The 25,709-nt window shown below is 39.8% G+C and overlaps 1 protein-coding gene across 1 annotated transcript in view; it reads right to left on the bottom strand.

The window, feature by feature from the left end:
• Nucleotides 1-25,709, bottom strand: part of lrrc4ca (leucine rich repeat containing 4C, genome duplicate a) — a 1,033,148-nt gene that overhangs the window by 351,882 nt on the left and 655,557 nt on the right. The window contains exon 11 of the mRNA XM_059975961.1: nucleotides 16,662-16,870. The gene's annotated coding sequence lies outside the window, so the exon portion shown is untranslated. The remainder of the gene's footprint in view (nucleotides 1-16,661; nucleotides 16,871-25,709) is intronic.

The raw sequence follows: 25,709 nt of genomic DNA on the forward strand, positions 1-25,709 counted from the left end.
TGTCATGCAGGAGGTATTACACTTATATAGCAAAGGCTAGTTAGACTGTTTTATCCCCTAATTATCACATTTTAAGCAAAGATTTGGATTAAAAGAATTAGTGACACCTTAGCATCATTAGCATCATAGAGTCATAGAGCCATGGAAAAGTACAGCACAGAAACATCCCATCTAGTCATTGCCATTTAATCTGCCTACTCCTATCAACCTGCACCAGGATCCTGGCTCTTTATGTTGAGGCTTTAGAAGACACTAGTCAGGCCACACTTATTAGAGTATTGTCAACAGTTTGGGCCCCATATCTCAGAAAGGATGTGTGATCATTGGAGAGAGTCCAGAGAAGGTTCATGAAGATGATTCTGGGAATGAAGAGGTTAACATATGAGGAGCGTTTGGCAGCTTTGACCCTGTACTCACTGAAATTTAGATAAAGTGCAGTTGGGTGAGATCCCATTGAAAACTACCAAATATTGAAAGAACTAGATAGGGTAGATCTGGAGAGGATGTTTCCTATAGTGGGGATATACAGAACTAAAGGGCACAGCCTCAAAATTGAGCAGCAACCCTTTAGAGCAGAGGAAAGGAGGAATTTTTTTTTAGCCAGAGCACAATGAATCTGTGGAACCCTCTGCACTGACTGTGCTGGAGGCCAAGTATGTGTGTATATTTAAGGTGTAAGTTGATCGTTTCCTGATCGGTCGGGGTATCAAGGGAGATGGTGAGAAGGCAGGTGTATGGGGTTGAGTGGGATCCAAAATCAGCAATGATGGAATGGTGGAGCAGACACAATGGGCTGAGTGGCCTAATTCTACCCTTATGTCTTATGGTCTTATATCCCTAACATTCATGTACCTATCTAAACTTCTCTTAAACATTGAAATCGAGCTTGCATGCACCAATTATGCTGGCAGCTTGTTCCACACTCTCACCACTTGGTGAGTGAAGAACCATCATATTCCTCTTAAACTTTTCACCTTTCTTCCTTAACTCATGACCTCTAGTTGTGGAACTGTCCCAGCAACATCCTTGTAAATTTTCTCAGTATTCTTTCAACCTTATTTGCATATTTCCTGTAGGTAGATGACTGACACAGTACACAAGTACTTTGATTTATGAAGGCCGGTGTGCCAAAAGCTCTCCACCTGTGCCACCACTTTCAATAGAATATGGACCTGTACTCCCATATCTCTTTGTTCCAACACACTCCTCAGTGCCCTACTGTTCACCCTGCAAGATCTACTGGTTGGTCCTACCAAAGTGCAACACCTTGCAGTTGTCCGTATTAAATTCCATCTGCTGTTTTTCAGCCCAATTTTCCAGTTGGTCCAGATCTCACTGCAAGCTCTGATAGTCTTCCTCGCTGCTCACTACACCCCTAATCCCAGTGTTATCCACAAATTTGCTGATCCAGTTAACCACATTGATATAGGTGACAAACCACAATGGATCTAGCACCCATGGTTCTGGCACTTCATTAGTCACAAGCTTCCTGTCAGAGAGGCAACCATCTACTACCACCCTCTGGGTTCTCACACAAAGCCGATGTCTAATCCAATTTACTACCTCATCTTGAATGTCAAGTGACTGAGCCTTCTTGACCAAACTCCAATGTGGGACCTTGTCAAGTACCTTGCTAAAGTTCATGTAGACAACAGCCACCGACTTGCCTTCATCAACTTTCCTGGTATCTTCTTCAAAAAACTCTAAGATTGGTTAAATGTGACTTTGATGAACTACATTTCAAAACTCGTTGCATGATATCCTTGCATCAATTTAATTACAATCAAGATATCAGCAAGCACATTAAAGTAACTTCAGGAATTGTGAAATGCCTTGGGGAAGGACTGGCACTCAGCTACCACTGCACAAAACAGCTAATTTTGTTCGACTATTAGACAAGAAAAAGGCATGCCTTACTAATGCTCCAGATACATCAGTTCTAACTTGAAAATATCAGGAGCCAACAGCCAGAAAAGTGCAGCCTAGTCCCTGATGAGTTTTCTGTGAAATGCAGAGAAGCATACAGCATTTGCCAATACAGGCGAGATGTTGTGGACGATATTGACCAGTGGTGGCTGGAAGTTTCCTCATACAATAAAACATCCAGTCCAAATGTCCATTTAAAATCATTTTGACTTTGTTAAAAGGTCAATACTAGTTGAGATCACAACTCCACTTAATTCAGTTACTCAGCCATGCTTGGAATATGCTGTATTCTTTTGGTCATTACAATACTCTAAAGTATTGCAATAATTAGTTTGATGGAAAAAAAAGAGTTTGGCTTGGAAGGTTTATAAGGTGGATAAAGATATAGATTAGTTTTATTTGTCACATTCACATCAGATCATGCAGTGAAGTGCTTTATTTACATCAAATTAAATCAGCGAGGATTGGGCTGAGCTGCCTGCAAGTGTCGCCACATTTCTGGAACCAATGTAACAAGCCCACAATTTATTTATCCCAACCTTTTGTCTTTGCAATGTGGGAGAAAACCGGAGTGCTGAGGGGAAACCTCATGGAGAGAATGCATAAACTCCTTAAAGACAGTGGTGGGAATTTAACCCCAATCTTACAGCTGGTGCTGTAACAGAATAATGCCAACCACTATGCCACTGATTACAAGAAGCAATAATGTGGGCTTTGATTATAAATAACAGAATAAACAAGGTTCAGAACTGTTATTATTTTCAAATTACTAAGGAGTTTAAACAAAGTAGGCAATAAGAACTTCCATCATAGGCAAATGGTGAAACCAGAAGGCCTCACTTTACATTCAAAGGAACTTCAATTCTAAAACATGGAATTATTATTTCACTGAGCAAGTAAAAAATCAGTGGAACTGGCTCATAGGGAAGCAGGCAGTATAGATTTATTCAAATGTAAATTAAAAATTACTCGCAGGACATCATTTTTGGGAATATGCTACATAAGTAATCTGAGGTATGAAGTATGGTAAGGATAGCAGACAAGAATTTGGATAGTAGTGTAATTTTTATAGATTTATCATGCAAAATCTGATTTCACTTTGAGCACATTTCACCAGAAGTCATTTCTGGGTGACATCACATCAATCAGAAAACTAAATCAGTCATTTTATGTTGCAATCCTTGTTAAAGCATCTAATCTTTTGCCTGCATTAGGTGTGTTGTCTAATGATTTCACTAGCTGTGTACTGTCCTTTTATACCTGTTTCAATCCACACTAAACTGCATCTTGAAACGCAGTATCACCAAATCTTGGTCAGCAAAGCCACGAATACATCAAACTGATACACTCACGATCCTGTTGCAGGATTCCAATCTGAAATGTTGCCAATAACTTTCCTCTCACAGATGTTGCTTGACCCACTTGAATTGTTGCATGTCAAACTCACTTGGAGTTTTTTGCACTCCTTATGTAAAATCTGTTAAAAGCTTCCTAAGTAAATATAAATTGTTCAGAAACCTTCCATAGTTTACAAGTCGTGCAAAAGTGAACAGAACAGCTTATGCCATGGAATAAGCACAAAGTGCTGGAGGAACTTAGCAGGTAGAGCAGAATCTAGCAAAGTGAATAAACAGTCAAAGTTTCATGCCAGGACTTTTCAACCAAGTGAGTGGGAAGATGGATGAAATGAGAAGCTGGAAGAGGTAAAGGGCTGAAGAAGAAATAATCTATTAGGAGAGAAGAGTGGATCATGGTTGAAAGCTTAAGAGAGGAGTCAGAACGGGAAATGGACAAAGGGAGAAGGAGGGGTGGGGAGAGATTACTGGAAGTTCAATAAATTAATGTTCTAACCATCAGACTGGATTTTACCCGGTATGAATATAGATGCTGCTCTTCCAATCTGAGTGTGGCTTCATCATGGTAACAGAGGAGGCCATGACCCTACATACCAGAATGGGAATGTGTAGAAGCATTGAAATGGGTGGCGATCGGGAAATCCCACTTTTTGTGGCAGACAAAGCAAAGGCACTTGATGGAGCAGCCCCTCAATCTACATTGGGTCTCACCGATGCACAGGAGGCTGCATGGGGCGCATTGGGGACTGTTTCCAGTTTACCAGGAAGAACTGCTTGGTGATGAGAGAGGCGGTGAATGGGCAGGTGCAGTACTTTTCCTGCTTTCAGGATAAGTGGCAGGAGGGAGATCAGTGGGGAGGGACGGATAGACAAATGAGTCACACAGAGAGCGATCCCTGCGGAAATTGGTGAGTAGAGGTGGCAGGAGGCGGAGGGAGAGTTGAGAGTGGCAGCATTCCCTTGTGGATGGCAAAGTTTACTGAGAATGCTGTGCTGAATGCCAAAGCTTGAGGGTAAGAACAACAGGGAACAGGCACGGGTGGGGGAGGAAGGGTGAAGTAAGAAGCTAGGAGGGGAGGTGGAAGAGGTAAGGGGCTGACGAAGAACAGATCTACTAGGAGGGGACAGTGGACCAGGGATTAAAGGGAATGAGGAGGGGAACCAGAGGGAGATGTTAATTAGGTCATGAGGTTATGAGGGGTGGGGAACAGATTGTTCCTATCCATAAATGATGCCTAACCTGATGGGTTCCTCCAGAATTTTGTGTGTGTCGCTCAAGATTTCGCTTATCTGCAGAATCTCTTGTGTCTATGAAATTTCTTTCAGTGCTCCAGGTTGGATAAACACATAGCTGCTGTCTTTCCCTGTCCCTAGGCGCATTATCTTCTGCTACGCTTTTCTTAAGATGAACCTGGTGGGTCTTTTAGTTGTCCTGGTGAATAGGACATTTCTTTAATGCCTAATATCTCACTGGCCAGCACTTTCGTCATTCATTAAGTGAACGTCAGAGTGTCTTGTAATTCCTTAAGGACCCCTGTTACCCAGGACATGTCCTCTTCTCACTGTTACCATCAGAAAGGAGGTACAGAAATGTGAAGACACACACTCAGCGATTCAGGAACAGCTTCTTCCCCTCTGCCATTCGATTTCTTAATGGACATTGAACTTATGAACACTACCTCACAGCTTATTTTTTAATTTCTATTTTAGCACCAGTTATTTAATTTAACTCTATATAATTTATTCTAGTTCACAGATCTTTCCTCTATTATCATGTACAGTGTTGTACCACTGAAGGCATTTTGAGTGTTACCATGGGATGTGTCCCTTTAGGAACTAAAATCCTTCTCTGACTGTTGTGCAGCAAAATGTAAGGGACTGTGCTGAAGTGAGTGAGAGTCTGTCTGGAATCATGCCTTGTTTCAATCCCTGCTTCTGGATGTGAACCACCGTAATGCCGTTTAATATTGAGTCTGATGTTAGAACAAAGCACAATCATGTTTTCATATCTTACAAAAGTGAATTCCAAACAATCAGCTCAGGAATCTGTGAGAAACAGCGACTTTCAATCACAGGCTCCCAGAGCTTTTATGACTAGTGGGCTGCACTCATCGCTGCATCTCAGTGTGTTGCAGACTAATTGTTAAAGATTGATTGTAGTGATTAGATATCAACTCCATTTCTGTTTCAGCAGCCAGTGTCAGGATAGTAGAAGGCATTGTACATGGCCTTGTTTTGTTTTCATCCATCAACTGCATTGTGACTATGTTCCAAATGTGTCTGGATCACTTCACGGATGCTACAGCTGCATTATGGGGGAGGCCAACTAATTTAAATGAAAATTTGTGTCCAAACAAGCTTAGTTTGTGCCTGCATTGGATCACATTAGGTAATGAGGGAATATATTACAACTCAGCCTCAGAAGAAAAGCAGTGTCAGGCACTTAATTGACTTCAGTGCAATGGGCAACCAAGATCATATTAGAAGTTTCTATATTTAAAACTCTTTGGCTTTATAGGGGGAGGGTAATAGCTCATTTAACATCACTGACACTATTACTGGAAATTACTCCTTAGAGAGAGCATACAATTCCAATGCTGACCAATTTAGCATTAAAAATAAAACTCACATCACTCTAATGGCATTACTCAATAAATTCACAGTAAAGATATAAATATCCTATGTGAAATACACTGTGGACCACATTTGGTGGATATATCTACTTTATATTTAATCCAACATGACCAGTATGCAATGTCACCAACTCCTGCTAATTTGTGTCTGTGATAACACTAACATAATCCTGTAGATCAATACTATTTCACATATTCGACAAACAGATCATGTGCTGCCAATAAATGTGCTATTCATATGCCCTGAGTTTAAAAGGGCAATAGCAAAACAATACAAATCATTATTGTAGAATTCACAGAGATAGGTCAGCACACTCATGACATTTTAACTCACAGTAGACCAGAGTGAAATATCATAGGTAACTGAAGGTGACAATAAATAGCCACTAAAGTGGAGATCTCTGGAGAAATATATCAGTAATTTTAATTTTGTCAGAAGTCAAAATCTCTCCAAGGCCATTAAGAATAACACAGAACATAGTAGCACAGATCTGAACTGATTTTTAGGCTCACCACTTACAGTAGAGATGTGAAATCACTACTTTCAATCAGATTACATTCACATAGATAATGATCATATTCAAAATGAGTGACATTCCATTTGAAACACATTATTACTAAAGAGATCAACAGACTGACATCTATTATTGGAAATTTATTGGAAGGGATTATAAAAGATTTATGATAATAAGGAAAGAAAAACGATTAGAAATTCATAACATGACATCCAAGGAACAGTAAGCCAAAAGCAAAATATACAGACTCTGAAAACCTGAAACAAAAATTCAGTAATGCTGGGACTACTCAGCAGGTCAGGCAGCAACAATGGAAAGGGAGACAGAATTAATATGACCTGATAAGAGCTCACTGTCCTAAAACATTGTCAGTCCTGCTGCAAATTTTCAGGATTTTCTGTTTTTATGCTGAACAAAATAAATTTATTTCTTCATGGGATGAAGTTTGAGGAAGATCTAGTGGAGACTGGCAACCTGGAATCTCATCATACAATACAATCTAGATTTCTTCAGACCTGTAAAGTTGGTAGAAATTTGAAACCTGAGGTATCAAATACATCTTATTTCCAAATGTATTCCTCAAGTTTAGAAGGTGCTGAACATAATTCAGACTGTAAATATGTCACTAATGATTTTCCTCAACAATCAAATCTGTAACTGCTATTCTCAAAACTTAATATCAAAATATAGAACAGTACAGGCCCTTTGCCCCATGATATTGTGCCAATCCTTTAACCTACTGCAAGATTGAACTAACCCTTCCCTCCCATATAGCCCTACAATTTTCCTTCATCCATGTGCCTATCAAAGTATCTCTTAAATGTCCCTAATACATCTGCATCTATCATCGCCCTGGCAGTTCATTACACACACCTACCACTCTCTGTGTAAAAAAAAACAGCCTTTGCCTGCCCCTCTATACTCTCCTTCCATCACTATAAAGCTATGTCCTTTTTTATGAACCATTGCCACCTTAGTAGAAAGTCTTTGGCTGTCCAGTTGATCTATGTATTTTAACACATCTATCAAGTCACCTGTCATGCTCTGTCTCTCCAAAGAAAAGAAGCCCTAGCTTGCTCAACCTAGACTCATAAGACATGCTGTCTAATCCGGGCATTATCCTGGTAAATCTCTTCTGCGCACTCTCTAAAGCTTCCATATCCTCCCTATAATGAGGTGACCCAAACTGAACCCAATACTCCAAGTGTGGTCAAACCAGGGTTTTACAGAGCTGCAATATTACCTCGTGGCTCTTGACACAACCCCTCAACTACCCACCTTCTCTACCACCCTATCAATTTGCACTACAACTCTGAGAGTTCTACGGATGTGAACCCAAACATTCCTCCGTTCCTCCACGCTGTTACAAATCCTGTCATGAATCCTTTATTCTGCCTTTAAGCTTGACCTTCAAAAGTACTTTTAGGAGACCAGGCAATTAGTTTGCGGATGACACCAAAGTCCTTACAAACCTTAAGACAGTAAAATCAAATTCAATGCAGATGAATATTATACTATTTGTATGGCCATAATTTTCAGGGAACAAGAGTATCAGCAATGGTATTCTAACTCAATAATTGGCATTATCTATCTATCAGTGTTCTATGTTCATCTATTAATTCTGCTATCTCAATATTTAAGGATTGTATCAATCTGAATGAATTTTTGAATTTTTCTAATTTCTTTCAATAAATTACATATTATTTAAAAAATCTACAGTATGGCTATAGTATTGATGACTAAAACTGAGTATGACAGGGAATTAAGAGTTGCCTGCCTGGTCTTGTATCTCATCACATTTAACTATTCAATGCTTAGATCAGAAAATTACACAATAAACCAGCCACCACAATCAGTTTGCTGGCATAATATAATCTCTATGTTCATTTAATGAGAACAGATTCTTCATTATTTTGATCAAGCAGATTGTTGATTTTAACTCCAGGCACATTTTAGAGAAGAATCTCAGTGAGAGATTTTCCACTGAAGAGTTCTAACATTCTGAGAACTGGCACTGACTTATTAGTAATGCTTTGTTTTGATGAGGTAAACAGATAGAATTCATAAAGTCACACTGTTATACAGCATGGAACAGGCCCTTCTGCCCAACTAATCCATGCTGACCAAAATTCCTATATAATTACATCCATTTATCAGCATTTGACTCAAATCTCCCTAAACTTTTCCTATCCATGTCCCAGTCCAGGTGTTTATTGAATGTTGTTAATGTACCTTCCTCAACTATGTCCCCTGGGAGCTCATTCAATTAACTGACCACCTCGAAGTGAAAAGTTGCCCCTCAGGTTTCTATTAAATCTCTCTCCACTTATTTTACCCTTTGCCTCCACGATGGTGCAGATTCACCTTATCACCCTCATGATTTCTTACTCCTCTGTTAGATCACCGCTTATTCCCCTATGTTCCGAAGAATAAAGTCCCAACCTGCTCAACCTCTCTCCATAACTTGACACTCTCAAGACCCGGCAACATCCTCATAAATCTCCCCTGCACTTTTTCCAGCTTAATGACATCTTTCCTATGGCAATCTAACTAAAACTGAACACAGTATTCCAAAATTGCCCTTACTAAACTCTTCTACAACTGCAAAGTAACATCCCTACTTCTATACTCAGTACCATGACTGATGTCGGCCGTCATGCCTAAAGCCTTCTTTATTACCCAGTTCACCTGTGATGGCACTTTTGGAGAACTATGAACTTGCAATAATTAGTTTATTATTGTCACATGTACTGAGCTACCGTGAGAAACTTTGCCCTGCATGACATCCATGCAGATTGCTTCATCAAGTCATTGTCATAGTACAAGGGGGAACAATAAAATAATGCAGAACTAGATGTTACAGTTACAGAGAAAGTCAAGTGCAAATAGAGAATAAGGTCTAAAGCCATAGTAACGTGGATTGAGAGGTCAGTCAGTTCATACCATACTAGGTGACCTACCAATAGTTTATTAACAGAAGGATAGACATTTGGTGACATGTACGTTCAGATTTTGTGCCTTCAGCCCAATGGAACAGGGAAGCAGAAAGAATATCTAGGATTGTGGTATAGAGAGAGTGATTTGATTATGTTGGCTGCTTTATTGACTAATGAAAAGTAGAGACAGAGTCCATTGAGAAAAGGCTGACTTCCATGATATACTGAGCTATAGCATAAAACAATGAGACAGAGGAACAGAAAGACCATTTGGCTCATTGATCATGTCCGATTCTTACACCTTCTCCCCGTAACCTTTGACACTCTCACCAATCAAGAATCTATCAACTCTGCTTTACATATACCCACTGTCTTTGCCTTTACTTCCATCAGTGGTAATGAATGCCACAGTTACACTACCCTCTGGTTGAAGAAGCTTGGTCCGCAATTCTCTTGATGCTCTGAAACATTCAAAAATCACCATTGTTGATGTAAACAGAAGCCATACACCGCTCCATTTCTTGAAGTCAGTGGTCAGCTCATTTAATTTGCTGACATTGAGGGAAATAGAGGGTCATGCCACCATGTCCCTTCTCCCTCTATCTCCTCCCTGCACTCAAACACATTGCTATTTGAGATAGTTAACTACATTGGTATCGTCTGCAAACTTGTAAGTGGAGATAGAGAAGAATCTAGCCACACAATTGTGAGTGCATGGGGTGAAGAGAATGTAGTTGAAGACCCTTTGTTAGATAAGGATATTGAGTAGCCTGTCCTTACTGTTTGCAGTCTGTTGGCCAGGAAATCAAGGATCTAGTTGCAAAGGGATGTGTCCCCTGTCTAAGAGCTTGGAGATGAGTTTGCTTGGAATAATAGAAATGAAACTGGGAGTTGTAGTTATAAACAGTATGCTAGCATACAGTAAGGCGTCCTTATTTTCCACATACTCCAGAGATGAGTGTAGAACCAGTGAGATGTAAAGACAGATTGTAAGGACAGGCAAGTGGGCAGAGCGGGTGGGGTGTCTCAGTTAGCAAAAAAAAAACAAATCCTTCATAAAAAGTGACATAGGATCAGAAGATGTAGAATCCTTGTGGGAAGGAAGTAAAAAGATCCTGATGATAATTATATAAAGGCCTCTAAACAGTGTTCAGGATGTGGAATACAAATTGCAGAGGGAACTAGGGAAGGCAAGTAAAAAAGGGTAATGTGCTGATGATTATGGGGGTTTTCAATATGCAGGTAGATTGGGAAAATCATATTGGTACTGAATCCCAAGATAAGGAATTTGTAGAATGCCCATGAGATGTTTTTTTAGCTTGTGATTGAGCTCACCAGGGAGAAGACTATTGTGGATTGGGTGTTGTGTAATGAATCAGATTTGATGAGGGAGATTAAAGTACCTTTAGGAAACAGTGATCATAATATGATAAAATATAGCCTGCAGTTTGAAAGGAGAAGCTAAAATCAGATGTATTAGTATCGCAATGGCATAAAGAGAACTACAGATGCATGAGAGATAAGCTGGTCAAAGTTGATTGGAAGGGGATACTATCAAGGATGATAGTAGAACAGCAATGGCTAGAGTTTCTCTAAGTAATTCAGAAGTGGCAGGATCAGTTCATTCCAAAGAGAAAGAAGCATTCTAAAAATACATTGAGGCAACTGTGGCAGACAAGGGAAGTCAGAGACAGCATAAAAACAGAACAGGTTGCATACAATACTGCAAAATTGAGTGAGAAGATAGAGGATTTCAAAGTTTTTGGAAACCATAAGAAGACAACAGAAAAGGCAATAAGGAGACAAAAGATGAAATATGAAGGTAAGCTAGCCAATTATATAAAAGAATCAACACAAGAAAATACATAAGATTTTTTCAGATATATAAAGACTAAAAGAGAGGCAAGAATGGAAAATGACACAGTACAAAGAAAATGTGCACGTATTCTGCATCAGATGCCAGCAGAATGCCGGATATTAAAGAGCGTAAAGAAGGTGCAGAAATGAGTGCAGTCGCTATTAAGGTGCTTGGGAAGCTGAAAGAACTGAAGGTAATTAAGTTACCTGTACTAGATGGGCCACACCTCAGGGTTCTGAAAAAGACAGCTAAAGAGATTGTGGAGGCATTAATAGTGATCGTTCAAGAATCACTAGATTTCTGAAATGGTTCCTCTGAATTGGAAAATTACAAATACCACTCTACTCTTTAAGAAGGGAGGAAGGCAGAAGGATGGAAATTATAAACTAGGTAGCCTGACCTCAGTGGTTTGTGAGATGATGGAGTCCATTATTAGGAATGAGGTTTTGGTGCACATGGTACATGAAAAAATAGGCTGAAGTTAGCATGGTTTCCTTAAGGAAAATCTGTTGGAATTTTTTGAGGAAATAACAGGCAGGACAGATAAAGAAATGTCAGTGAATGCTGTTTACTGGAATCTTTAGGAGGTTTTTGACAGTGTGTCAGACATGAGGCTACTAAAAAGATAAGAGCCCATGGTATTACAGGAAAGATACTGGCATTGATACAGCATTGGTTAACTGGCAGAAGGCAAAGAGTGGGAATAAAAGGGGCCTTTTCTAGTTTGCATCCAGTGACTGGTGGTGTTCTGCAAGGATCTTTTTGACCAGGGATCTTTCCATACTATGTATCAATGATCTGGATGATGGAATTAATGACTTTGTGGCCACAGTTGAGGATGATACAAAGATTGGTGGAGGGGCAGGCAGCATTGAGGAAGCAGGAAGTCTGTAGGACTTAGGCAGATTAGGAAAAAAGGGGGAAAAAATGGCAGATGAAATACGGTGTAGAGAAGTGTATGGTCATGATCTTTTGTAGAAGGAATAAAAGCAGGGAGCAAATTCAGAAATCAGAGGTGTAAAGGGTTTTGGGAGTCCTTGTGCAGGACTTCCCAAAGGTTAACCTACAGGTTGAGTCAGTAGTAAGGAACCAAATGCAATGTGGCATTCATTTTGAGATGACTAGAATATAAAAGCAAGGATGTAATGCCAAGGCTTTATAAGACATTAGTCAATCCATACTCGGAATCACAAACTGTTTTGAGCTCCTTATCAAAGAAAGGATTTGATGGCATTGGAGAGGGCCTAGAATAAGTTCATAAGAATAATCCTGGAAATGAAAAGGTTTACGTATGAGGAGCATTTGATGGCTCTGTATCTGGAGTTTAGAAGAATAAGGTGGGATCTCATTGAAAACTGTCAAATACTGCATGGTCTAGACAGAATGGACATTAAGAAGATATTTCCAATAGTGGGGTAGTCTAGAACTAGAGGGTGCAGCCTAAGGATACAAAGACATCCCTTTAGAACTGAGATAAGGAGAAGTTTCTTTAGCATGAAGATGGTGAATCCAGGGAATTCATTGCCACATACAGCGAAGTCATTGGGTATTTTTAAAGAGGAGATCGATAGCTTCTTGTTTAAGGGCCTAACAGTTTACGGGTAGAAGGTAGGAGAGTGGGGTTAAGAGGGATAATAACTCAAACAAAATCAAATGGTGCAGATGATTAATGAGATGAATGGCCTAATTCTATTCTGCTGTCTTATGGTCTTATCGAGGTGTCGTCCATTGTCCTATTCGGCAGTGATAAAATACAGTAGGTCGAGATTGTCCGGGAAGTTGAATTCCCAGCTCCCTCTATTCTACATCATTGCTTGGTACCTACTGTTCACCATAAAAACCCTACTCATGTCAAATCAGAAAATATTACAGCACAGAAATCAGGGTTTCCATCTGTTATTCCGCACCAGTCTACTTCACCACAGGCCAAGTTTATAGCCTCCCCTTTCTCCCATAAATATGATTGTCATGGCTTAAGTACAATTTGGGTCAGTGATGGCTTATTTTATATCAGGGAGGTAGCTGCCATCATCTAAGGTTAAATTCTGAAAAGGGAGGCTATTACTTTATTTCAGGGTAAAGATAATTTTGAATATGGAGATTAGGTGTCCTATGACGCATAAAGTACACTAGAATTTTCAGAAACAATTTGTGGTATCCGCAACTCTGCAAACTCACCCTCCTTCTTCAGTTTCCCATCTAACTTCACTCCTGTCCACTTTCCACCATCTGTGCACAAACACACACATACACACTCACACACAGAGGCATTTCATTTCATTACATCTGTCATAGCGCTATAGGGGAGCCAGCAAATTTCCAGCCTTCCCTGATTGGTGAGCTATTTTGTAGTATTGAGTCAATGCTCGCAGAGTTTCAATCAAATGGAAATGAAGCTACCAGTAAAATTGGTTTTGGGCCCCCTACTAAGTACATTCACTGCACCCATGAATATCAATACCTATACAAGATATAACTCAAGCCTCTATGACTGCAGCAATCAGGAATCAGAAAATGTAGAGGTTTAAAATATGTACACTTAATCAAACTTCATGTCCAAAATATGATTAATTGTTAGATCCATATAATGCCAAAACTTACAATGAAGAACTTTAATCATAAAAATCCTGCATGTCCAGTGTTTAAGAGTCCATGTAGCTACAATTTTAAGAAACCCAGGTAACAATTATAGAAAAGTGCAATTGTTCTTTTTAACTTCTTACTTTGTATCCTTTATTCTTAATTCTAGAAAACTTAGGATTTGTATTTTAAATACAGCATTGATCAAACTTTTGCTCAGGATGGGTTCTCACCATCTAGTAAAGCGATTGGGAGAGGGGTTGTAGGTCTCACATTTATTGTAGCGCTCAGTTTAAGACCCAAGGATTAAGCTTTGAAATATAAAACTTCATCGAAAGGAAATATATCGGCACCTGTTCACTTTGAAGGACGCAATATGAATCTGTGCAGGAACATCATTTGTACTAATAACAGTAGTACTCTTGCAGAGGGAAGCTGTGAACCCAGCATACATCAACAATATAATTTAATCAGCATCTCCAAACCCCTCTGCATCTTTCCTAAAGTGTCTAAATAAATATATACATAAAGACGTTGAATTTACACTGATAGCTCCTTTCAATGAGCCAGATTAACTGTGCTCTTTACTGAAATTGATCGCCCTGCCTGAGAAATGCTTTAACCTCCAACCAGACACACATCTGTGTGTATTTTTCCCAAGTCCAATCTATTGCTGCAATATAATTTTCACGGGGCTATCAATAAGTCACTTCCTTGCTGATTGCTATCATTTTATGTATTACAAATGGTCAGCCATGGTAAAACATCCACTAACTTTAACAGATAAAACAATCAAATCTACTGACCTGAAAAAAAAATGGTATCATCAGCTGTGGTTCGCTTTTGATGACATTTAGCCTTGTGTTCTGTTGAAAGGAGATGAAAAACAGCCAATCTATGCTCTTTCATCGAACCTTCCCTGCAATTTATTTTAAATGTAGTCTTTGTAAATGAGGAGCATTGGGTGGGGCTATTGCTGACACAGAATTCAACCAAAATGCAATCAGCTAAATCTGAACAATAAAATATAAATGTCTTTCTTTTTTGTATACTTATAAAACAAATCTGAGAGTCAGAATTGAACATTTGATCATTGTCACAGAGAAAAGTTGAGGTTAGCCTGGCTAGCACAGCTGCTTTTTTCCAACATCCTTGTGCTTGTTGACCTTCATGGACTCTAAGTTAAGCAGCACCTTGATTTTGAAATTCTAGTGCTTATCATCAGAATCTGCTTTAGCCCTCACCTCGAACACTACAGTGAACCATCAGGTCAGCAGAAAAGGTTATTGGGTGCAGATTACCATTGCTGCGGGACCTGTCTGCATCCATCACAAGAAACTGGCAAGGAAAATTATTGCAGACACTACCCTTCCAGCAAGCTGCCTTTTCCAAAAGCAACCTCTGTAAAGCTCTATATGTCTAGTAAAACAAAATCTTCACACCACTTTAAAAATTTCTGTCCCCAGGCAGTTAATCTGATGAAGCATTCTAGTTAGACCCTACCCCCAACCTATTCTGTTACCTCAGTCACTACCCTGCACTGTAAACTCATTAAACCACTTTTCATAGCGTTCTTTACATTGTAAATACATGCTGGAATTTATGAAGATGTTATTCTATATCAGTACTTTAACCTCAGAGTTCATTTTATGTAATTCTTTATTCTTTATAATTGTTTAATTATTTTTGTTGCATGCCATGCACTTATCAACGTACCACAGCAAATTCTCAATATATGTAACTGTATGTGGTAAATAAAGTTGATCCTTGATCCCTGACCTGTACTTATTTCTCAACTCCCTGTGGCACCATAGAGTAGCTGAAAGAGCAACTGCCTCACTGTACCAGAGACATGGGTTCATTCCCAAGCTTGGTTGCTATTTGTGTAGACTTTGCATTTTCTCTCAAGGACTTGCATGCGTTTCCACAGGATGCTCTGGTGTTCTCCCAGGTACCATGCTTCCTATTAAAGTAATTGGCCTTTGTAAGTTGCTCTCAGTGTGTGAATCTGAGGAACACTGATTCTGAGGAACACTAAGGGGAGAATTAAAAAAATAGGATTAATGTAGGAAATAGTAATTGATGGTTTGTATGGACATGGCAGTCTGAAGGCTTGTTTCTCTGCTATATCTCTACAAGACTCTAATTCCAGGAGATGCAATTATCTGTCCTGTTTGATTTTGTTTATTTTCAAACTTAATCCCTCCAACATTAGAAACCATTATTTTTATGGCCATGAACCAAAGCTCTAAAATTCCCTTTGAAATTTTCTACATGGCCTTTTCACTTTGACAACTCCTAAAAGCCCAGTCTTATGGTTGACAATCCTAATATCTTTGCAAACACAAGAGACTGCAAAAGATAGAATCTTGAGAAAAGAAAAACTGCCAGAAGAACTCAGTGAGTCAAGAAATATCTGTTGGAAGAAAGGAATTGTCAGCATTTTAGGTCATGCACTACATCAAGACTTATCAGGATCCTGGTCATGATGATAATGTAATAAGCTGCTATGAAATGGCAATCATGTCATAAAGTAAGCAGGCTAATTCTGGAATGTGAAGAAGACATCCCTGTGGAAGAGATAGTTTCATATAAAATTGCAAATTATTTCCATCAATAATGGGTAGAATCTGGAATCTTTCGGAATCATTGACAAACTTTACAGTAGAAATGATGCTGCTAGCTTGTGTGATTAATTTTCTCCAAAGCAAATTCCAGTGTGATTCAGTACACCTAATGTTCTGGACACCAAACTTTCCATTCCCATCATCCTCCAAGTAGATCTACACATCATGTGTGTTGTGTTATTGCTTCAAGACTCTAACTCTAAAGATTATTCCACCAACATCACCACTCACCTGCTGTCTTGTTGGCTCCTCAGCTTCAGTCCTATCACTGGCTTCTCTAATTCACCTTCAATTAGTAGAAATGCTGCATCCTCAATGCTGGCAAAGATCTGATGAGGAGGTGCATGTTGACGCTGGTAAATTATATCCAGTACTGGCATAGGCTAACAGCTTCAGTTGTTGTAGAAAGTGGATTTGTACTCTCTATGGCCCAGGATTAGCTGTTTAAAAAGAGCTACATTTTAGTTCCACAATTTCTCTTGGGCAGATCATTGATGCAACTGATGAACAGCTATTCACATTGCATATTCCAATATGTATTGCAGCTCTTGAATTCAATATTTGAGTTTAATAGCTGTGTGGTAATATTGCAGCTCTATAAAACCCTAGTTAGATCACACTTGGAATATCGTGTTCATTTCTGGCCACCTCATTATAGGAAGGATGTGGAAGCATTTGAGAGGTTACAGAGGACATTTACCAGGAAACTGTTCGGATTGGAGAGCATGTCTTATAAGGATAGTTTGAGCAAGCTAGTGCTTTTCTCTTTGAAGCAAAAGATGGTGAGAGGTGACTTCATAGAGGTGTTCAAGATGAAAAGAGGCATGGATGGAGTGGATAGCCAGAGGCCTTTTACCAGGGTAAATACGGCTAATCCAAGAGGGCATAATTTTAAGGAGACTGAAGGAAAGTTTAAGGGGGGTGTCAGAGGTAGGTTCTTTACACAGAAAGTGGTGGGTGCATGGAACACCAAGGCAGGGAAGGTAGTAGAGGCAGATATATTAGGGGCACTTAATAAACTCTACAACTATTCCAGTTGTAGAACCATCTGAAAAATACATATCTTCAAAGTTATCCCTGGGTGAGTTATTATTTTTTCTACTCAGGAATGCTGGAGCATTTAGACCTATAGTTGAAAGTAAGCCTATCATCTATTCATTGATCTAACAATGGGGGAAAGTTGGGCAGGACATCGGTCATGGGGGGGAGGGGAGCATGTGCGGAAGGTCAAAAGTTATAATGCAATGGGGGGGGGGGATTAGCTAATAACCTTATTGATTGAGTTCCTTCAGAGAAGGGTGACCACAACATGTCAGAATTCTTTGTTAAGAAGTTCAAACATAAACTGGAGTCATAAAACTAAACAAAGGAAACTGCAAAGGAATAAAAAGTGGGTTGGCTATAAACAAGTGGGGATCTTCAAAGGAAGGTAATGGAGGACTGTATGAAATGTAATTGTTATACATTCTTTTTTTAATGCAAAAAAATGCAAAAGGAGAGTGACGCAACCACGGCCAATGAAGAAAGTTAAAGGACAGCAAAGTCAAAGCAGCTTCATTTCAACAAGCAGAAAAAAAATTAGCAATCTTGAAGACTAGAAGTAGGTTAGAATTAAAACAAAAATTAGGAGATTGATTTAGAGAGTAAACATTGGGAAATACAATAATATATTTGCAAGGATCATAAAAGCATATTGTAAAAGCTTCTAAAAGTATGTAAAAATGGCCATGTTGAAGAAGTTTCTGAACAACTACCATCAACATATCAGCTGTGATATCGAGCCAATGTGCTTGACCACTGTTAAAACACCATCAGAAATGTTTTACCACTTCATCCCATCCTGCAATTTGGAAATTCCGATCATCTATATGTTACAGCTATATAGGACCTGGTCAGATCCCACTTGGAGTACTGTGCTCATTTCTGGTCACCTCACTACAGGAAGGAAATGGAAACTATAGAAAGGGTGCAGAGGAGATTTACAAGGATGTTGCCTGGATTGGGGAGCATGCCTTATTTCTCCTTGGAATAGTGGAGGATGACAGGTGACCTGATAGAGGTGTATAAGATGTTGAGAGGCATTGATCATGTGGATAGTCAGAGGCTTTTTCCCTAAGGCTGAACTAGCTAACACGAGAGGGCACAGTTTTAAGGTGCTTGTAAGTAGGTACAGAGGAGATGTCAGGATTAAGTTTTTTTATGCAGAAAGTGGTGACTGCATAGAATGGGCTGCTGGTGACAGTGGTGGAGGTGGATATGATAGGGTCTTTTAAGAGATTCCTGGAAAGGGACATGGATCTTAGAAAAATAGAGGGCTATGGGTAATCCTGGGTAATTTCTAAAGTAAGTACATGTTTAGCACAGCATTGTGGGCTGAAGGGCCTCTATTGTGCTGTAAGTTTTCTATGTTTCTATGTTTCTATCTGACTGTATTCATACTTTCAGCATACAGGCAGAGACTGAAGTGCACAACACCAGTAGTGAGGACCAAGAAGGTATGGTCACAGGAGACAGAGGAGCATTCATGAGACTGCTTTGAGTCAGTGGACTAGACAATATTCATGGATTGAACTTTGAGTCTGAATGAATACACCAGATGTGTCACTGACTTCAAGACTTATGTGGATGAATGTGTGCCTTCAAGAATACTGTATATGGAACATTCCCAAACCAAAAGCATGTATGAATGAGGAGATTTGTGATCTGCTGAGGGTTAGATCTGCGGCATTGAAGACAAGTGATTCAGAACTATACAGAAGTCCAGGTACTACCTACAGAGTCTATTTTAAGAGCAAAAAAACACAATTCCAATTGAAATCAGAAATGGAATCAAATACGTGTCACCTCTGGCAGTTTGCAGGCCATTACTTCATACGAGATGAAATCTAACATCATGAATGACTGCGATGTTCCTGATGTCAGAACATCTTTCAAGAGGGTGAACAATCACAAGGAATCAGGCCATAATAATGTACCAGCGTGCGGAACCGAAAACCTGTGCCAGCCAACTGGCAGGCATGTTCAAGGACATCTTTTAATCTTTCACTGCTGCATTTGGAGGTTCCCACTTGCTTAAAACGGGCAGCAATCATACCATAGCCCAAGACGTGCAGCATGAGCTGCATCAGAAACTGCCACCCACTGGCACTCACATCTACAGTGCTTGGCCAAATCAACTCCTGCTAGAGCAAGAACCTGTGCCTGCTGCAATTTGCCAATTGCCACAGCAGATCTACAGCTGTCACTGGCTATCTGCTCTGCCTTTGATCAACTGGACAATAGCAATACCTAGGTTAGACTGCTGTATATTATTGATTGCAGCTCAACATTGAACAGCATCAGAACTAATCAACAGACTCCAAAAGTTGGGCTGCAGTACTCCTTCCCTCAACAATTGGATCCTCATCAGAAGAACACAATCAGTGCATATAGAAAATAACATTTCCTTGCCGCTGACAATCAGCACTGGCGCAATTCAAGGATGCATGCTCAACTCTCTCTACACTCACAATTTGTCTGGCTTGGCACAGCTTAAATGCCATCTATAAATTTGACAATGACACAATTATTGTTGGCAGAATTTCAGATGGTGAAGAGGAAGCGTACAAGGATGAGGTAGATCAGCTGGTTGAGTGGTATTGCAACAACACCCTTGTTCTCAACATCAGTAAGACCAAGGAATTGATTGTGGACTTCAGGAAAGAGAAGCTGAGGGAACACATCTTCGCAGGAACAGCAGTGGAAAGAATGAGCAATTTCAACATCCTTGGTGTCAACATCTCCGAAGATCTATCCTGGTCCCAATATATTGATGCAATTACAAAGCAGAAATGACAGTGGCTACATTTCATTAGGAGTTTGAGGAGACTTGCTGTGTCATCAAAGACTCACAAATTCCTATAGATATACCATGAAGAGCATTCCAGCTGGTTGATTACTATCTGGTACGGAGGGGCCACTGCAAAGGATTGGAAAAAGCTGTAGAAATTTCTAACTCAGCTCCATCATGGACACTACCCTCCCCACATCGAGGACTTCAAAAAGTGATGCCTAAAAAGGCATCCATCATTAAAAACCCCCACCTTGCAGGACCTTGCACCTCTTCTTATTGCTTCCATCAAGCTGGAGGCATGTGAACCTGAAGACAGATACAATACTCAATGTTTTAGGAACAGCTTCTTCCCCTCTGCCATCAGATTTCTGAATGGAAATTGAACTCATGTGCTCTACTTCACTATTTTAATTTTTTTCTCTCTTTTTGAACAATTTAATTAATTTAATGTTTTAATTATTTACATATTTCTTACTGTAACATAATTTTTCTTATTATTAATTGCAATGTACTGCTGCCACAAAACAACAAATTTCACGATGTAGTCCAGTGATATTAAACCTGACTCTGATTATGATTCTGAAAAAGCACTGGATTAACAAAGACAAATGTAGTTTCGTTACAATCATAAATCAGAGAATTTATGATGGGGATCAAAGAAATTGCAAAGCAATAAAACAAGTTTTTCTGTCTTCCTGGAAAAGAACACAAATAACTTCCCAGAAATGCAAGGGAATTATGATGCAAAGAAATAGAGGAGTTAAAGAAAATTGAAAAGATGAAAGTGACTTAAAGCCAGACGGCCAATAATTTGCATCCAAGAACACTTAAAGTGGTAGCCATGAAAACCTTGTCTGCAATATTTGTCTTCTTCCAAAATTCTATATGTAATTGACTGTAGCTTACAGACACGGAAATTTATTCTAACCAATTGCGAAAAAGGTGGAACAACAAACTGATTAGCTCAAGCACCAGTAGCAAGGAGAATACTAGAGTCTATTACAAAGAACATTATGAGTAACAAATGGAAAACTGCAATTGACAAACTTTCCAGAGTTTTTTGAGAGGGTAATTGATAAAATAGATTAGGAAAGAGAATGTATGTGCATTTCCAGAATGTCTTTAATAAAGTCTCATATGAGCAGTAACTATGCAAAATGAAAGTATATGGTATAGGAACCCCATACTGCCAAATTAGTTGACAGATAGAAAGCATAAAGTAGAAATAATTGAATCTTTTTAATGGGGAGGACTGTCACATGAGAAGAAATTAGTCTATCCGGACTGTATTTACAAGAGTTTAGAACAATCAGGAGTGATTATATTGAAAAATATAATTTGGCTGCATATCTCTCCAGGCTTTGGGGATCACATCAAGTGATCACAGTCTCAAGATAATTAGCACTGAGAAGTATAGGAAGAAGATAAAGAGTCTAGTGGAATGTGTAATAAATATAACCTTGCCCTCGATGTCAGCAAAATAAAAAAGCTGATTATTGACCAGAAAGGGGAGCAGTGCACATGCTCCTGATTGTATCAATGGTGCTGCCATCAAGGGGGTTGAGAACTTCAAGCTCCTAGGAATGAATATCATCAACAGTCTGTCCTGGTCTAACCACATAGATTCAATGGTAAGATAGCACATCAATACCTGTTTGGAGGCTGAAAAAATTTGGCATGACTTTTTGTCCCTCACTAACATTTACAACTAAGAAAGGTCTTCATTTAAAAAGGTGTTGAAACCATAAAATTCTCTATTACAGAAGTCTGTGAAGGCCAGGTGGTGAACATATAATAATACAGTTCTGCATTCTGGAAACAGTCCCTTCAGTTCAACTTGTCAATGGCTAACATGGCTTTCGACATATATCACATTTGACTGCATTTGACCCTCTACAACTTTCCTATCCGGCAGCGCTCTCATTGTGTGCTGCATCTGCGAGGCTGAGTTCGGCGGCGCTATGGAAGCCCATAGCAGGGGTATTTCCGTCAGCTGCCTGAGTGGGATGACAAGTCTATCGGGACCCTGAGGACTTGTGGAAACTGTGTGGTGGTTTCTTTCGAATGTATAGTCTTTTAACATCTTTGGGCTATTTTTACTGTGCCCATGGTCTGTTTTTTTAATCAATTATGGTATTATAACTATATTATAGTATAATATGTACATATATATAGTATATTATATTATACTATATTATAGTATTTACTGTAGTAACAATATGTTGTAACTATGTGATTTTGTGTAGGTCTTGTAGCTTTAGTTTTTGGTTTGTTGGGTGGTAGAGTTGGTCTCCTGACTTGGTGTGTCTGGGTAGTCTTGTTTTGTCTGGTGGATTTGGAGCTCCCTTCTGGAAAACACGCTAAAATGGTAGCGTGATATTAATATGCAGCAACCTCTTCAGACTCTGGATTTGGGGATTGACAAACGTTATGTGGATTTTCTGGTGTAGTCTGTTTTGTCGTGTGCTTTTGTGATATCATTCTGGAGGAACGTTGTTTCACTTTTTAACTGCATTGCAGTTGTGGTTTCGAAATGACAATAAACCAAAATTCAATTCAATCCACATACTCGTCAGATTAAACACTGACAATTCATTTGACTTCCATTTCTGCAATGGATGACTGGTTTGGCTGCATCATCGATACAGGAATTATACCTGTGTTATGGAATCCTTTGTAATTTAGAAATAGTTTGTAACTTGGAAGTCTTTTGTAAGATAAACATCCTCTGTGAGATTAAAATATGTTTAACAACAGTTTGCATTTAAACATGTCCCACTGAAGGTAAAGGGACCATGTGCAAATTACTTTGAAGTATCTTTGTCTTGATAGGGAGAGGGAACCCACTGCTCAAATAGTGGGTATTTCCAGCTAAACCTTTCATGGAGAATAAACAGGGAAGTGAACTAGTCTTTGAAGATTGGGTAGTTACAGGATAATCTTGTTCAACAAATTTCACAAAGTATGCCAATGAGATTAAACCTGATTCTGATTCTAATTCTCTTTAGTAGCGGTACTCCTGGCTATGTATATTGGAAAGGGCTTAAGGTTTTTGTTTGAGTTTAGCACTTCACGATCAGCAAACCTAACACCAGCACAGCTTCTCATCACTCAAGCACTCCGGACCAGACAGCATTCCTGTGAATCTTTTCTGCACAGTCAATAGTTTCATCATATTCTTTCCATAGTATGGTGGCCAGAGTTGCCCACAATACACCAAATGCGCCACACACAAAATGCTGGTGGAATGCAGCAGGCCAGGCAGCATCTATAGGGAGAAGCACTGTCGACGTTTTGGGCTGAGACCCTTCATCAGGACTAACTGAAAGGAAAGATAATAAGAGATTTTAAAGTAGGAGGGGCAGGGGAAAATGCGAAATGATAGGAGAAGAGCGGAGGGGATGAGGTGAAGCTGAGAGCTGTAAGGGTGATTGGCAAAAGGGATACAGAGCTGGAGAAGGGAAAGGATCATGGGACGGGAGGCCTAGGGAGAAAGAAAGGGGGAGGGGAGCACCAGAGTGAGATGGAGAACAGGCAGAGTGATGGGCAGAAAGAGAGAGGAAAAAAGGAGGAGAAAACTAAATATATCAGGGATGGGGTAAAAAAGGGAGGAGGGGCATTAACGGAAGTTAGAGAAGTCAATGTTCATGCCATCAGGTTGGAGGCTACCCAGCCAGTATATAAGGTGTTGTTCCTCCAACCTGAGTGTGGCTTCATCTTGACAATAGAGGAGGCCATGGATAGACATATCAGAATGGGAATGGGACATGGAATTAAACAGTATGGCCACTGGGAGATCCTGCTTTTTCTGGCAGACCGAGCGTAGGTGCTCAGCGAAACGGTCTCCCAGTCTGCGTCGGGTTTCACCAATATATAGAAGGCCACACCGAGAGCACCGGACGCAGTATGTCACAACAACTGACTCACAGGTTACCCGACACAGACGCAGACGCAGACAGGTCACCCGATGCAGACTGGGATACTGTTTCGCTGAACACCTACGCTCTGTCCACCAGGGAAAACAGGATGTGTGTGTGTGTGAACAAATAAATGCACACGACAGGTAGCACCTGTCATGACATGATAGGTAGCACCCACGCATGTGCCTACCTTTATTTGTGAGCATTCAGCAGAACTTGCTCTCCTGGAGCAAGAATTTACTCTGAGATGCTCCCATGATTGCTGATATGCAACGACCACCATGTGCTGAAGGAAATCTCACACAGACTACTTCCACCTCCCAGCAATATTGGTCTTGGTCCTAGTTTATTTTTATTGTCACATATACCAAGACATAGTGAAAAATGCTTTTTCCATGATGTTCATAGAGACTAAATCATTACACAATCTACTGCAGTAGAATAATAAGAAAGCTGAATAAAGTGTAAAAGGAGCATCTGGATTGGCGGGACCCTCAAGGTCAACACCAACAGCAGTAGAAATGAAACTCCTTTCCTATCTGTGGAAAAGGAAAGGCTATGCTTCCCACATGACCATTGTGGTGAACTACATATACCTGAATGGACACGCTCACCCCCCCCCCCCCCGCTGACTGCTCCTGTGGCTCCACCCACGAACCCCAGTATAAAGGCGATTGGAGACACCGCCCCGGCCTCAGTCTCCAGGATGTAGTGTGGTGGTCAATTACTGCTTGTTCTTTTTCCCAGCCATTAAAAGCCGATATCTCGCCTCACATCTCCGAGAGTTATTGATGGTGCATCAACTATATCCTTCAGCTCAGAATCCACAAACCCAGACTTAGAAACAAGTCAATGTTGATCCTGAGGAACTGCCTAAGAAGGAGACGTAAAACAGGACATGGTCTGAGATAGGAAAGCAGTAAAAGAAGTGAAGTTTGAGGAGGATAGTCTGAAGAGTGATGGAAAATGCAGTAAGGAATGCTTAGAGTTTTGCTTTGAATGTTTATATTTTTGATGAGCTGGAAAGAAAGATTTTCTGCAATATATGTGTTTTGACAGCAGAGTCTGGCTCACAGCAATGCCAGGATTTTCTCTGGCTGCTGTTTCCTTCATAAATCAGCATTAAAATAAAAACACTGGCTATGCTTTTTGCAACTGTTGGGATCATGCAAGGAATAGATAAGCTACATCAGTGCTTTAGATAAGGACTGGCATGTGGTACACAAGTGCCCAGATATCAGATTGCACCATTACTTGGCGTATGAAATAATTGCTGTGTGTAGTCCTAACGACCAATCTAGGAACTCCACTCATGGAAAAAAGAAACACAAAATTAGGAAAAAAAATCTTGAGAAATTCTGAAGGAAACTTAGCTAGAAGAGCTTCTACCGTGATGAATGTTCGAGAACATGACCTATCCAGTTCCCAATAACAACTGACTGGAAAGATCATAGAAATGTAATAACACAAGAAAATGGTAACATGGGTCACCATTCAAAAAGATGATGCTTCATCTTCTCCAGGCCT

The sequence above is a fragment of the Hypanus sabinus genome, chromosome 7 (assembly GCF_030144855.1).
Source record: "Hypanus sabinus isolate sHypSab1 chromosome 7, sHypSab1.hap1, whole genome shotgun sequence".
NCBI classification, from domain to species: domain Eukaryota; kingdom Metazoa; phylum Chordata; class Chondrichthyes; order Myliobatiformes; family Dasyatidae; genus Hypanus; species Hypanus sabinus.